The sequence below is a fragment of the Perca fluviatilis genome, chromosome 11, assembly GCF_010015445.1.
Source record: "Perca fluviatilis chromosome 11, GENO_Pfluv_1.0, whole genome shotgun sequence".
Lineage (NCBI taxonomy): Eukaryota > Metazoa > Chordata > Actinopteri > Perciformes > Percidae > Perca > Perca fluviatilis.
This window is the reverse complement of record NC_053122.1, coordinates 9,774,841-9,789,448: the sequence shown is the minus strand read 5'-3', so window position 1 is coordinate 9,789,448 and position 14,608 is coordinate 9,774,841. Positions and strand designations below refer to the sequence as shown.

Here is a 14,608-nt window from a genome sequence, read left to right as displayed (position 1 = left end):
TGTATTGCACTTGTAAATGAATAAATAGTATTGCACATTTGCATAGTAAAGCACAGTTTAGTGGTTTTTAGTTGAGTTTTTTAAGGCCATCCAATTGCCGAAAAATGCAATTATTGCAAAAATCTCAAACGTCTAAAGTGTTTGATACCAAATCACAGCATGGATTACTTCCCCACATGGTGTTCCTCAAGGTCTTAGTGTCTTAATGTGGTATTTTGAAAGGGATTTTGGACCCTTTTTATAAATTCTGGAGTGGTCCACAACGTGATACACAACAGAAGGAGCTCCCCAAGTAAAAACATTCCAGATGTTATTGCGACAACAACAGCTCAGAGCAATGTAACAACTCTTTTTAAAAACATTTTAGCTTTCTATTTTTGAGGTAGTCACATTTAAATTTGGTGGTAGAACCCTGATGTAACAGCGTGAATGACATATTGATGCATGTCTTGTATATTTTTTTATTCTCAGGTAATGGCTTATCTATGATGCAAGTTTTTAATATTTTAATCTGGATTAGCTATGGTTAGTTTGTAGATCGCTAAGGTAATTTGTTACCTAATTTATATATTAATATATTGTTTTTTTATTTGTTTATGTATTTGCCTGTCTTGGTCTTTGAACACCTTCAGTCCATGTTGGAAATAGCATGTTATTATTTAAGGGTGGGGGAAAAAATCGATACAGCATAGTATCGCGATATTTTCCGTGGCAATACTGTATCGATACACAGACGCCAAGTATAGATCTTTTATTATATATGTGTTGGTCAGTTTATCTGCTTGACAATCCCATTTTGTAGCAATAAAATTGAAGTGAGATGAACAAACCGAGAAATGTATCTTTTTAGATGAAACAGATGTTGACGAAGTTTCCTTTTGGGGACATCATTTGAAATTGGGAAAAAATTTGAAGTTGGAAAAAAAGGTAATAAATTGCAATATATCGCAGGATATTGCAATATGTTTAAAATTGCAATAATATTTTATTGTGACATAAGTATCGTGATGATATCGTATCATGAGACCTCTGGTGATTCCCAACCCTATTATTCATTGGATTTACCAAAAAAAAGGATTTAAAAAAAATCAAGACAAAAGCTTCGTATTTACGGCAGCACATGAAGGCAGCAGCATCAGCAACCCTGATGCCTGCAGATCAGGCAGGCTTTTTTTTTTTTTTGTTGCTCCGGGCTACTGATTGGCTGAGCCGGTTGGGAAGGGGGCGGGGCTTGTTTCTGAGTCCTGGCACCAGTCTGCTCTGCAAGCAGCGAAAGGTGGAGAGATTTTCCCCCCTCTCACACTCTTGACTGTCACACACACATACACACAGAAACACGTATACACACATACACGCGACCTGTGACTGAAACGGGACACATCGAAACGGTGAGTAGAGTAGATTATTTTACTGATATAATTCATACCTGATATATGATGTGTCATCGCGTGATTATCGTTGTTTACTGTAGGCTATCCTCGCGCTGCGCCATCCTCTCGTGCATTACTAAATGAGTGATGAAATTCATGTCATATTTATAGCGTTATTTATGTCTCTCGCTGCAGTGGCATGGCTTTGGGCCTATATTTAGCTTGTTGTATGGCGGACAGGCAATTTGACATCGTGGTGCACGGTCTTTCCCATCACAATGGTGGAGGATAGTGGGCGTGTGAGGGGGGGATCTGTGTCTCTCTTGCAGAGGTCCGTGGATTCAGGTCTCTTTGTTATGTTGGTGCCGCAGTCGGGATGGTACACCCCTCCTGCTGAAATATCAGCAGGCTATAGTAATCCAAAGATATTCCTATACTATCCCGACATGAGCTCATAGTACTCCTCAGTAATCATCAATGAGTGTATAGGGGCCTCATTGCATCTAATGCTATTTTAGACTTCTTTAACCTTAATAGACCTATAGCTATTACAGTAACCTATAGACTACGGTTGTTGGTGGTACTAGTCTCTATATCATTTTTTACTACAGAAGTGTAGTCCTCGAAGGCAGCAGGTGCAGTCAAGGCCTTGTTATATAAAGGCGTTTTTTTCTGATGTTACAGAGGCCATACACCAGTTTTAGGAGTCTGTAATGTTCTATAGGGACCAAACCAGTCGTTATACAATAATATCCCCCATCTCCACTCTATACACACACACACACACACACACACACACACACACACACACACACACACGCATTCAGTACACAACTACAGACGCACACACTGCATCCTCTGTCTCTGTGTGGATTAGTACACATTGTTCTATGTCTTTCTCTCTCTGGCTGTTTCTGGTTTTTGGTCTTCAGTCCATTTCACATGTGAAATTTAAAGGGATACTTTGCTGATAGTCATCCAACTTTGTATCATAAAAATGGTGGTAGTAGACGTGTAAATGAACTATGGTAAACTTCCATCCATCTTACCGGTGCCCGGATCTCCCTGCTCACAGGCCAGCAGCAGACGCCTTTGACGAAAAAACGTGTCCAGGGCCTGTTGCTTGAACTACCGACTTCACTTCCGCACACGCACACAAACGTAGACCGAACTCAGATGAAACTGTAAAACTCAGCAGCACTGGTCAAATATAAACCCAAGATTATGGAACTGTATTGCCTATTTCTCACTTAAAATGTTTTTATAGACTAATATTTCATCTCTCTGTTTAAATATAAGCCTATACAAGGTCGTTTGTTACAAGCCAACCGCTTTTCTGTGTCAATACGGACGAGTTCGATGAGCTCGCATTACGTCACCAACCAGCAGGAGCGTTTATTAGTCCAGTATGGCGCAGTGCATTCTGGAAGATGTAGGTTTTCTACTTTTTGAGTGAAAACGAATATCATACAGGCACAGATTCTGGTTATTATTTTTTATAACATCTTGATTCTTATAGTAAGTTAGTTAAAATCGCTTTAATATCGGTGTAGAAAAAAACAATCGCTAATCATCCTTTCAATCGTTGACATACAATCTGATCGCGAATCGGCACAAGCCTAATAAAACAGCTTCTTTTCTCTGTTTTCTCTGGTCATTGAGCAACAATTTCCAAAATGTTTGTGCCATTATACTGCGTAGACAGCCCAGTTTTAGGAGAAAAAAAAAACTCTTTCCTGCGGTAAAATACTTCTTTAAGGTGCGGTGTTTGGGGATAGTAAATGCATGGTAAATTCAATAATAACTGGGCCACAGCACAGACACACGTAGGAATAATATTGGAGTTGGAACATCTTAATTCTCCCCTTACATTTGAGTAAACATCATAGTGTCTGTTCTGTACCTGCTTGTTGCAACACTTCACTGAAGCTACATAATGTTTAAAGTCCATACACATGGCTGCACCATTACATAAAATGAAATGTAATTGTCATTTTAGCCTGACATGTTTGGTATCTTTAGAGAGTTTTAGGGTCTCGACAGGAATTTGAAATAGTAATCTGTGGCTCCTGCAGGGTTGAAGAGGTCAGTAATTTTTCTTTCTTTCTCTGTCTTTGTGTGTTTCTTAGACACTTTGGTAGAAACTTTTCGGCTCTCCAGCACTGCCTACCTGTCGCCTTGTTACCGCCTGTCTCTGCCTGTCACTCATATGTCACACTGTATTTAATCAAAGATCCCCTTGAGTTTTAACTATTTATTTTTTGACATAACTACTAGCCATGGACTAGTCCTAATCGTTATTAGACGATTTGAGAACACATAACATCTGATTATAGATCAAAGTATTTTTTATGCAATTTTACTTAAAGCTATAGTGTGTAGTTTCTGTCGCCCCCCCATGAGGAATTGTAAGTAATGGCAACAAAACTGTCGCCGCGTCCACATGATACAAGCCTTGCAGGCATTGTATTGCAGGTGTATTGTAAGGATTATTGTAAGGATACATTTTATGTCCTAAAGGCCCGATCCACAAATTGTCAAAAATCACTGTTTCTGTCCAATCTTACACCTTGAATGTGGACCATGTAGACTTTGATAGTACAGTACTTCTTCTTACTACATGAAATTAGATTAGACCTCAGTAATTCAGTAAAGTTTTCAACACTTTAGCATTGAAGAAATAAAGAAATAAATGTGTGTTACTAGCAGACAGCAGACCTATTCTTGTTGCTGGCCATTTTATTCCAATAAAATGACAGTGTGCTATACCCCCTATCCCCCTTCCTTGCTCAGATTTTAGCAGGAGTCCTTCTCAAACAGCATACATTTAGTGGGAAATAATCTTTGTGACAGGTCAGTGATAGACAGGCTTGTCAGAAAGACAGACAGCCAAGAATAAAAATGACACATATAGCGAAAGAAAGAAAGAAAGAAAGAAAGAAAGAAAACATCTAGCAGGTTTCCATATGCAGAATGACTTACAGTGCATGCAGAAGAAGAAAATGCTTTATTTCCTTTATCACCAACATAGCAAGATGGCAGGAAATGGAAAGTGAAACAATATTTTACAATACTATAAGAATCAAACTAAGGAACATTGAGGCATGCTATATCGTATTCTGACTGTATCGTTTCTGGCATACACAATTGCAGAGGTCACTTCCTTCTCCAAACTTGGGACCGATGGAGGAGGTGGGCCCGAGCCTGGAGCTCTGTAGCTAGACCTTTCTCTTAGAATGAGTGAGTAAGAAAGCACATAAAGAAATGCTAGGTAGATGCTGACTGTGCTAGAGATGCAATGAGAATCAGTACTGGGTTAAGCTTGTGAAGGTGTGTTCAGACTGAACGTGAAGCAAATTATAAGGTGTAGATGTAATTAGATGTGATTGAACATGAATTGGTCCTTGAAGAAGACACAATCTGTGTCAGTGAAAAAAAGAATGTCATCCTCGGTGAAAAATATGTCTCTTCAAGATGACCAAAGAAGTACAGCTGAGGTTAATGGACTTTAAGCGAAGTATGAAAAAAAGTTTAAGCTAAGTCTGGTAGCGTGGAGGTGAGCTAGGCAAACTAAGTTCTGATGTGTTGGAAAGTGGCCAATGTCACCCGCCAATGTAGTGGATAGTGGGAGCAGCTTCACTGGGACATCCGTACCCAGTGGCACCTTCCATTCCAAAGGCTAATCATGACTGATTAACTAATGGGTTTGGGAAGTCGATTGCAATTTCTGCAGTCGTGTTTGCAGTGAAATATATATTTTGAGGAACTGGGAGGTACATTTTTAAAGGTTTGCCAATGAAGCTCCTTTGGTATCCTTCAATGCTTGTACCACAAAAAAAGACAGGCTGATGATGCCTTAGGGTACAAGCAGGATGCTAGATGGATTATCGGAGATGTTCTGACTGTTGTGATGATGATGCCATGATTTCTGCTTTAGAGATTGGTGGGATTACATGCAATCCCTTCTAGATTACCAGCCAAGCAGGCAGAAAGTCAGGCTAGCAGCCATCCAACCAGGTGTACTCAACGACCCCTTGTCAGGTGCTCAGCCATCCAGAGTCACTTAGATTTCCAATATAACAGACAGTCAACCAGTCATTCAGTCAACCAGTCATTCAACTGGTAAAACCTTCACTGTATAAGTAATTTTACAACCTACTTAACTGGTAAAACCTTCACTGTATAAGTATTTTTACAACATAACAATGTTAGTTATAATCCGATACTTTTACAGGAAATGTGTAGGCCGTCCGGTCATTCAGCAAATCAACAAGTCAGCCTGGCAGAGACAGTGCAGTAGCAATATGATCTAATAGTGGTGCAGTCCCTCAGGCAATCTCTAAACCATAATAGCAGTTTGTAAAACATAAGATAACGTAACATCTTGGGGTCGAAGAGCTATAGGTGACTCTGATAGCACCCTCCAGCCATAAGGAGATCTTGCTGTAATAGTGAAAAAGCTACTTTATCATAACCTACAGTGAAGAGGAACGGGACAGATGGGAGTCATTTGTAACTAATATGTATAAATGCCTCTAGTCTGAGTGTAATATGATTGGCACAGTTTGAATTAAGGCAGTGAATTAAAGTTTCGTGCCTAACCGTGAGAGTGATAATTAAAACCTTGTGTAGTTTTTGAAAATGTTTGACATCTGACATGTATGGGATTAAAGCAGCACCTGGACTGCATCAATTTTAACAGAAATTGGCATGTTTTTCTGAAGACAAAAACACGGCACATTCAAAAGGATAAATAAGTTTTATATAAAATCCATCCAAATGGTTAATTTTAAGGCGCTGACATACTTAGCCGATTATCGGCCGTTAGACAGTCTGGCGAGGTCAGTGACCCGAATCTGTTCGGTGTGTCCCGTGCCGTCGTCAGTCTGGGGGGCTGTCGGCGCAAATTTTGGCCGACCTGACATGTCCGCGGAGGGCAGTCGGGACTCACCCGGAAATGGGGAGCTGAATGAGGTGAATAGAGTCTCTCAAAATCTTTGTTGAGCTGAAATGAAGACAGATTCAGCAACTGCATGGCCTATTTCTCGCTTAAAATGTTTTCAGAAACATGTTTCAGTGAACTATTTTAGTACAATATGAGATCGTATTCTGAACGGCCGCCATGACAGTCTGGCTTTGAATTTCCGGAGAAAACAAACCCATGTGACGCGTTCGTCCAATCAGCTGCCGGTTTTCATTTCGACTGGCTTTTCTGTCAATGGTCGGCCGTCGGCTATGTGTGTAATCAGCTTTATGCCGAGGTAAAATTTTTCCCTTTCTATTGTTTGAATTGTTTTGGTTCTTCTGCCTGCAAATTTACTGTTCCATCTCACAGCTCTCATTAACCAAAAAATATCTAATAATTAGAGATGTTCGGATCCCGATACCAGTATCGGTATCGGCTCCGATACTGCCTAAAACGCTGGTATCGGTAACGGGAAGTACTGGAGTTTATGCACCGATCCGATACCACTAATAAAGCCCTAAAGAAAATCTACGTTAAAGTAGATTATTTATGTAATTTTTCTGTTATAACTGACAGTTATATTAAGTTCTGTGGCGTTCATTGTTTGTGTTTTTTCATGTTTCACAAAGAGTTTAACCTGAGCCAGACAGACAACAAAGATAGAAATAATATCACATCCATACAGGGATAGTAGTATACAGTTGTTAAAATATAATAAAATATATGACACACTGGTATCGGATCAGTACTCGCCAAGTTCAGGTATCGGAATCGGTATCGGGAAGCAAAACATGGTATCGGGCCATCTCTACTAATAATCCCACTGTACACTAACTGCTCGGCAAAGAAACCACAGACAGATACTGTTAGCAAGTAGCTGGAAAACATAGTGGAGCATTTAGCAGATAAAGAGTCAGACACTTAATTGGAGAGTGAAACAACTTTAAACTAGAAGGGCACTCGAGGAGCGTGGACCTCCGCCTAGGCCATGCCCTTAGAGGCTCTAGAGCCCTGCACAGGAGGGTTTTCTTAAAGGAATATTTCACCATTGGAAATATATATTTAAATTGGGTCACTTATGTAGTAGAAATGTGAATTTTTTTTAGAAATTGGTGGCTTCTAGGCCAAGAAAAGCCAGAAAATGTGTTTTTGGCTCATGTGGATGAAAGACACCAAATCCCAGAATGCACTTGCTTTGCTGCTTTAGCGTCTACTCCCAAGCCACGCCTACCCTTTACAGACAGACAGTGAGGCGATCAACTCAACAAGTGTGTTTTATTGTCATTTCAACCATATACACGAAAAAAAGTTTCAAGTGTTGTTACACATTTAAAATATATACTTTTTTGCCACAGCTGACATTATCCGGACTTCTTTCAGCGGATTGATTGATAGCTCCAGAGTGAACAGAACTGTGTCCATGGCAACGGTGTGTTATCCTTAGCAGCGGTCTGTTATCAAGAAAATAACAGACCGCATTCTACATTAGAATTCAACCAAGCCATGTAATAAAAGAAGGCTAACACATAGCTACTAGCATTAGCTCTTGGTGGGCTGTGGTATAAACATCGAGTATAAACACAGCCGTAAATTTGCGTGGGATGTAGAATGGTCGGCAACTCCACCAGTAGTTAGCAGTTATTTGGATACCAATCACCCCATTTATGCAACAGGCAGTCCGTGGTAACACAGCCCACCTCCACTAGCTAGTCTTAACCGGTGACAGAGCAGCAGGCTGGATTGTCCACAGCAATATTTCCAACAACAAAAACACAGCAGTCTCTGAACTCACGTTGGGAGTTTTGTTGAAGTTGGATGTAGTCCAGTTTGTTTAATGAGCGGACACTTGCAAGCAGGATTGGTGGAACAGCTCGTCGGCTAGCGTTAGCTTTCCACCGGCACACTCGTTCAACGCTCCCCGCTGATGAGGAGCACCACCGCTGGTCTCCATGCAGGCAAAGCTTGCGTAGTGTGTGGAGTATTGCGTCTGTAATAAAGTGGTCTGCATATTCTCCGATGTGTACCAATGTATCCCGGTGGTACACGTGTGTGGTAGTTTGAATGCACATAATTGTTGTTCTAAAATTTCATTCGGGATGAACAGTTTCTGCTCCTGCTGAGAAGCTAAGCGAGGATTCAAGATGGCTGACACTCGTTTTTTCCTTGGCAATCTCCGTCAGTCCAACCCCCTATGGGCTATGCGGAAGGAAGTGGCTCCTAATACTGGCTGTAGTCTTTTGCCTCTGGGCAAAAAAGCCTCAGATGACGCAAAAATCGTCATTTTGCGTCATCTGAGGCTTTTTTCCAGACCCACAATACAGAGATCTCCCCTCTCAGGGGGACATGAGGGAGGGAAGCATGGTCATTCAAAAATACTACCAGGTTTCTACTGATACAAAGCTTAATGCTAAATCGGTGAAGTGTCCCTTTAATCTTGCTCCTGTGGCACCCGCTGTGTTGTTTTTCCTTACTTGGCCATTTTTTTGGCCATTTTCACATTAATGTGTTGTCTGGAGAGCAGAGGGGTGGAATTCCTGGCTCTGATTGATTTAACGGAAACCGTTACTCGATAGTACCGAAGTCATTCGGTCAGTACCCTAAAAAATACAGAGTTCGGTACCCAACCCGACTGCCAGGGATAGATAAGAGAAGATAACGCGATGCAAATTGCAGATAGTGTCAATGCCAAGGTAACAGGTCTCAGCACTGCCTGGTAATGAAGACACCGTGGGACAAGTTTTCATTGATGCAATGTTCTTTTTTCCCTACGAGTCTGTGAACCATGTGAAGTTGGCCTCACACCGTGCTGATGAAAATATGGGTGCAATCTGTTGCAAGTCTTTCAGGGCATTTAATGTGCAGTAATAATTTGTATTCATTATTGATGACCCTAGAGAATTATGTAAGCTATGAGCAATCTGTAAGAAGCCATTTTTATTACCACAGTGGGATTTAAGGGCCTGAAATCCCTGCGAACATTTTTTTTTGCGTCTTGATAGAATTCTGTCAATAGTGTAGTGTGTTCTCCTTCCTAAATATACTGCAGCCTGTGTTCTTTTTTTTTTCAGAGAGCTGATTGGTTGGGAGATGGGCTATGTTATACAGCTTGAACTTGAACATGCTGCTGCTTCAGTTGTGGTTACCATGGTGATCTTGCCTGGTTAAAAGTGAATCACCCTTGGGCAAATGAAAGGCCTCTCACAAAGATCACTCACTAACACACTAATCTTGCTTGGCGAGACAGACCCTAGCATTACCAGGAACCTCTTCACTGACTCAGTCCAACAACAAAGCTGTTGTTTGGGACAGCAGTGTTTCAGTGAGGGGTTCCACACCACAGGTTTGGGTTTTAAATAAGCACATTACCCAGAAATACACTTGGGAGTTGAGCCATTGGTGTTGGATGGACCAGATACTCACTGTAAGTAAACAGTAATTAAAGGACAATTCCGGTGCAAAACGAACCTAGGGCTTATTAACTGATGTGTACCTACTCTGTCGCTCTCTGGGACATGTTTTCATGCTAATCGAATAAGTTTGGAGCTTTGACGAGGCTACCACGGATCGCTGGTTAGCTTACAATGCTAGTGTTTGGGGCATGGGGACACTCAAATTAAATCGTTATTTAATACCACTAAAAAGGCTCGAAATATCACCACACCTTAACGTTAGCATAATGAGGGTCCCTAAATGTGAACCGAAGCATTGACGACATTGTAAGTGTACAGAAAGTTTATTAAAAAGATACATTATAAAGACAGTCACGTTCATGTTTACTTGCGGGAGCCATCTTGGAAACCAGTCATGAATAGTCGAAAAACGAGCACCGTGCACATGAGTCTGAGATTCCCATACTGACTATGGAGATTCCACGTTGCACGGCGTTCGACTAGTCATGACTGGTTTCCAAGATGGCTATGAAAGCTCCAAACTCATTCGATTAGCATGAAAACATGTCCAAGAGAGCGAGAGAGTAGGTACACATCAGTTAATAACCCCTAGGTTCATTTTGCGCCGGAATTGTCCTTTTAATATGTGCCACTGGGACATACAGTGTAAAAATCAACTTGTGCTCTCTGTTGGACAGACTAAGGTGAAACTGTTTGTAAATGACCTTTTTGGTATTTCTGTATTGCAATTTTTTGTAACTTATCGCAGGATCAGTTTACATACAGTATACAGGTTACACCAAAATCAGTAATAGGGCTGTCAACGAATATTCTAAATTCAAATATATATTCGAATAGTAAAAAGAAACAGACATTCAAATATGAAAATGTATATTCGAATGTTATAAGAGAGTAAAAAAAAAAAATGGCACTACTGCGGCTATCTGCCTAGCGCAATCATTCGTGGGCTTCTGCTTCCTTAACGTTCAGCTTCCTTTCTGGTTGAGCACAGCTGGTCGGGAATAGAATTCACAGCGAGCGAGTGGGTTGTTTAGGACCAAATTACAAATGGCTCCTTGACGGCATTGTAATCCGCGGCCTTTGTCCCATCTAACGTTACACAAGTAGTTATGTCTACCATTGTTTGCCCTTTTATGGACATAATGCGCAAAAATAGATATTCCAATATATTCAAACTTGTGTTTTTTTTTTTTTTAGAACAAATATTCAAATGTCGTTTTTGGCCAGTTTTGACAGCCCTTTTGTTCAGAGGTTCTCTGGCTTTCTCTTTCCCTTGCATGATTGGAAGGAGTAACTGTAAGCAAATAATGGCATTTATTATTGATATACATGTTTTTGTTTTTTTGGAGTAATTTAACCAATAAGTACCAAACCAATACTGTGCAGTACCATCATGACTTGAAAAGTAGCCCTCTGACCGACCTGCCTCTACATTAGAGATGCAGTGAACGGATGAAACAGAAAGTACAGAGGAAACAACAAAGGTCATTCTCTCCTGCTGAGGGAAGAGGCAGAGATTCCGATCAGACCTGACATCATATGGTACAGTGGAGCCAGGGAGGACGGGATAGCCGCGTGTCTTTTGTCATCATCCTCTTCCCGCGAGCTGTGGGTTTGTGATTTGAAACAAGCAAAGGTCTTTTCTTTTCAGATTCAGATCAGTACAGTTGAGTGACCGAAGGATATTACAAAATGTTCGCTTTCATGGACTTTCTTTAATGCATTTAATCATGGACATGGTGTGCACAGGAAGAGTTCAGGATTTAGGCTCAGGGTTCAGAGTAGAAGTAACAAATCACAGTTCATCTTGTTACTGTTCTTTAGTACATTTTGGTGTACAAAGATGTGGATGTGGATTCACCATGTTTGCCCAGATTTCAGTTCTGCTGTTGGTAAGTACATTTCCGGTCGAAGAAGTGATGTCCAAATGAAGCTTCATGGACCATGCGTTGTATTTGTTGACCCCACTCGATGGCGCTCTTGGTTTAAAGAAAAAGGCTCAAGGAATGGCAATTCACTGTGCTTGGACGATAAAGAAAATGCTTCATGAATGCTTCTTCCCAGCCATTTGCCATAACTTTCCTGGAAAGTTTGACAAAATTGCAATTACAATTAAATTGCAACAATTTAAACCACATTAATTGCCGTTTTTTTAGTTACATTTTTTTATTTATTTTTTTTACAAATAATTACTTAAAGGAGGGAAAATAAATGTTAAAAAAGGTCTAAAATGACAGATATATTGCTGTCAAAGAGACAATGGCACACTTTGACATAGTGCCAGATATTGTAGTAGGCTACTGTACCTATGGCAAAATGTGATTATGTAGTTCTTAAAGGGTTACAGTAGTCTATATATATATAGTATAGTATACAGTTATAAATACTCTTGACTAGATTGATGGCATTGCATTGCAAACGTGTGATGTCTGCTTTCTATTAGTAACAATTTTATATGAATTGTTATATATTAGGGCTGAACGATTTTGAAAAATAATATAATTACATTTTTCCCCAAATATTATACGTTGCATTCGATATTCGATTATTTTTAAGCTCTTTGTCTTCTGTATTATTCAACAAAGACAAACAATAAATCATTGTATAGTATGAACAACACACAATTACACACTAGACAGTTAAATAAGTAAAACACATATACATATATATATATATATATATATATATATATATATATATATATATATACATATATACATATATACATACACACACACACATATGTTTTTACAGGTAACAGAGAGAGCTGCCTCCAGCCCCTCCCCTCGCGGAAGTTGCATGCGTCGACACCGGCCAACACTGCACTTGCTCAGAGAGGCTATCGTTACGTTAGTTGCTGTGGTCTTGCCGTGGGATTAACTGTACTAATAAAACCGTTGAAACACCGCGCCACGCTGCTGCTGTGATCCCCAAACCGTCATTTATCAGTCTGATTGTTACCCCTCTCAGTGGCAGCTCCTCCACCCATATCTTTATATCTTTATAACGGAGCTAACCGCTAATCAGAGCTAGCTCTGTTGCCAACCGAAGCCTTCAGTTCTGGCGTGCTGTATCCATTAACTGCATGTATGGACTCGAGCCCAAACAAAACCCTTCATTTTATTAAAATGGCTGTAAAAGTTTTAAACTTCAACTCAGAATTGTTTGAATGACAGAGATCAGCCCAAGGTACAGTGTAGCGTAGCGTGCTAAGTTGATGCTTTCTCTGAAGTGCAGACTGATTTGCTCTTAGAGTCATCAAATCGAGACCAAATCCAGGCCTTTTGCGATTAGAAATCGCTTTAACATATCGCGATATTATCGCAAATGCAATAATCGTTAGCCCTATTATATATATATATATATAGTTCTGGAAGTATGACTCACGTCAGCTACACGTGGCTCTATTAAGACAAATATCTGAAAATGTTATTGTGAGTGCATGGTCCCGGTCAGTCACTTTATTCAGGTGTCCAGAGAAGTTGCCCTCTCTAACAGGATACACCTTTTTACCTTTTAAATTGTAGGTCTTGCCCAAGGAAACATTGAGCAAAGGATATTAACTTATAACATTTCCTTTCCAAAGGACACAGCCTTCAGCTGCTTCTTTTTGCGTCCTTTCCTGTGTCTTTTGTTCATGCTCTCTCTCCTCCCACACTCTTCTTTGCTCAAATAAACCACACGAGTGCTTTTGCTTCAAGACTGATGCAGTGTGACAGGACTGGGTGGACAGTGAAGGGTGATCTTTGGTTTGGTTCTGGGGTAAATATATATGGAACATATGTACTGTACAATGGAAGAGGTACTCCTGAGCTTTTACATTAAATAACAGTAGCAATACCACATTTTATAAATACTCTGCTACAAGTAAAAGTCCTGCAGTCAAGGTTACTAAAGTAAAAGTATAAAAGAATCAGCACCAAACTATACTTAAACTATGAATAGTTACTGTACTCATTGTACGGGATGGCCCATTTCAGAATAATGTATATTATTTTTGGATTTGAAATATTGATGCATTAATGTGCTCATCACTTAAAGGGATATTTCACCGCTGGAAAGATGAATATGTATTAAATTGGGTCATTTATGTAGTAGAAATGTGAAATTTGTTTTAGAAGTTGGTGCCTTCTAGACCGAGAAAAGCCAGAAAACTTATTTTTGGCTCGTGGATGAAAGACAACAACTCCCAGAATGCACTTGCTTCGCTTCCCTACGAGTCCACTCCCAAGCCACGCCTACCGGTTACAGACATAGACAGTGAGGCAGTCAAGTCAACTCAAGTGTGTTTTATTGTCATTTCAACCATATACACGAAATAACGTTTCACTGTGGCTCAAGTGGTGTTACACATTTAAAACATATAAAAATGACATAATAAAAAAACGACATGCGAAACAGGCTACATTCAGTGCACACACATTATAGGCAGTAAAGTTCAGCTAACGCATTGGTAGCATTAGCGCTTGGTATGATGTAAACACAGTATAAACAGCCGTGAATTTGCGTGGAATGTAGAATGGTCGGCATTTAACGGTCACAAACTCCACCAGCGGTTAGCAGTAGTTGGATAAAAGCACCCCATTTCTGCACCAGTCCGTGTCCGTGTTAACACAGCCCCCCTCCACGAGTCTTACCCTGAAGGCTAGCAGGCCTGGTAGCTGGATAGCGGGGTCCGGTACACTGTTGTTCAGCCATGTTTCCACAAAAACAAAAACACAGCAGTCTCTGAACTCGCGTTGGGAGTTTCGTTGAAGTTGGATGTAGTCCAGTTTGTTGTCTAATGAGCGGACACTTGCAAGCAGGATGGATGGGACAGGTGGCCGGCTAGCGTTGGCTTTCCACCTAGCTGGAACTCCTGC

At 40.4% G+C, this 14,608-nt stretch overlaps 1 protein-coding gene across 4 annotated transcripts in view; it reads left to right on the top strand.

Annotated features, from left to right (window-relative positions):
* Window positions 1-1,228: 1,228 nt before the first annotated feature.
* Window positions 1,229-14,608, top strand: part of map4l (microtubule associated protein 4 like) — a 113,337-nt gene continuing 99,957 nt past the window's right edge. For 3 of the 4 annotated variants that reach the window (XM_039814914.1, XM_039814916.1, XM_039814913.1), the window contains exon 1: window positions 1,229-1,388. The gene's annotated coding sequence lies outside the window, so the exon portion shown is untranslated. The remainder of the gene's footprint in view (window positions 1,389-14,608) is intronic. The other variant, XM_039814915.1, reaches the window with a different exon arrangement.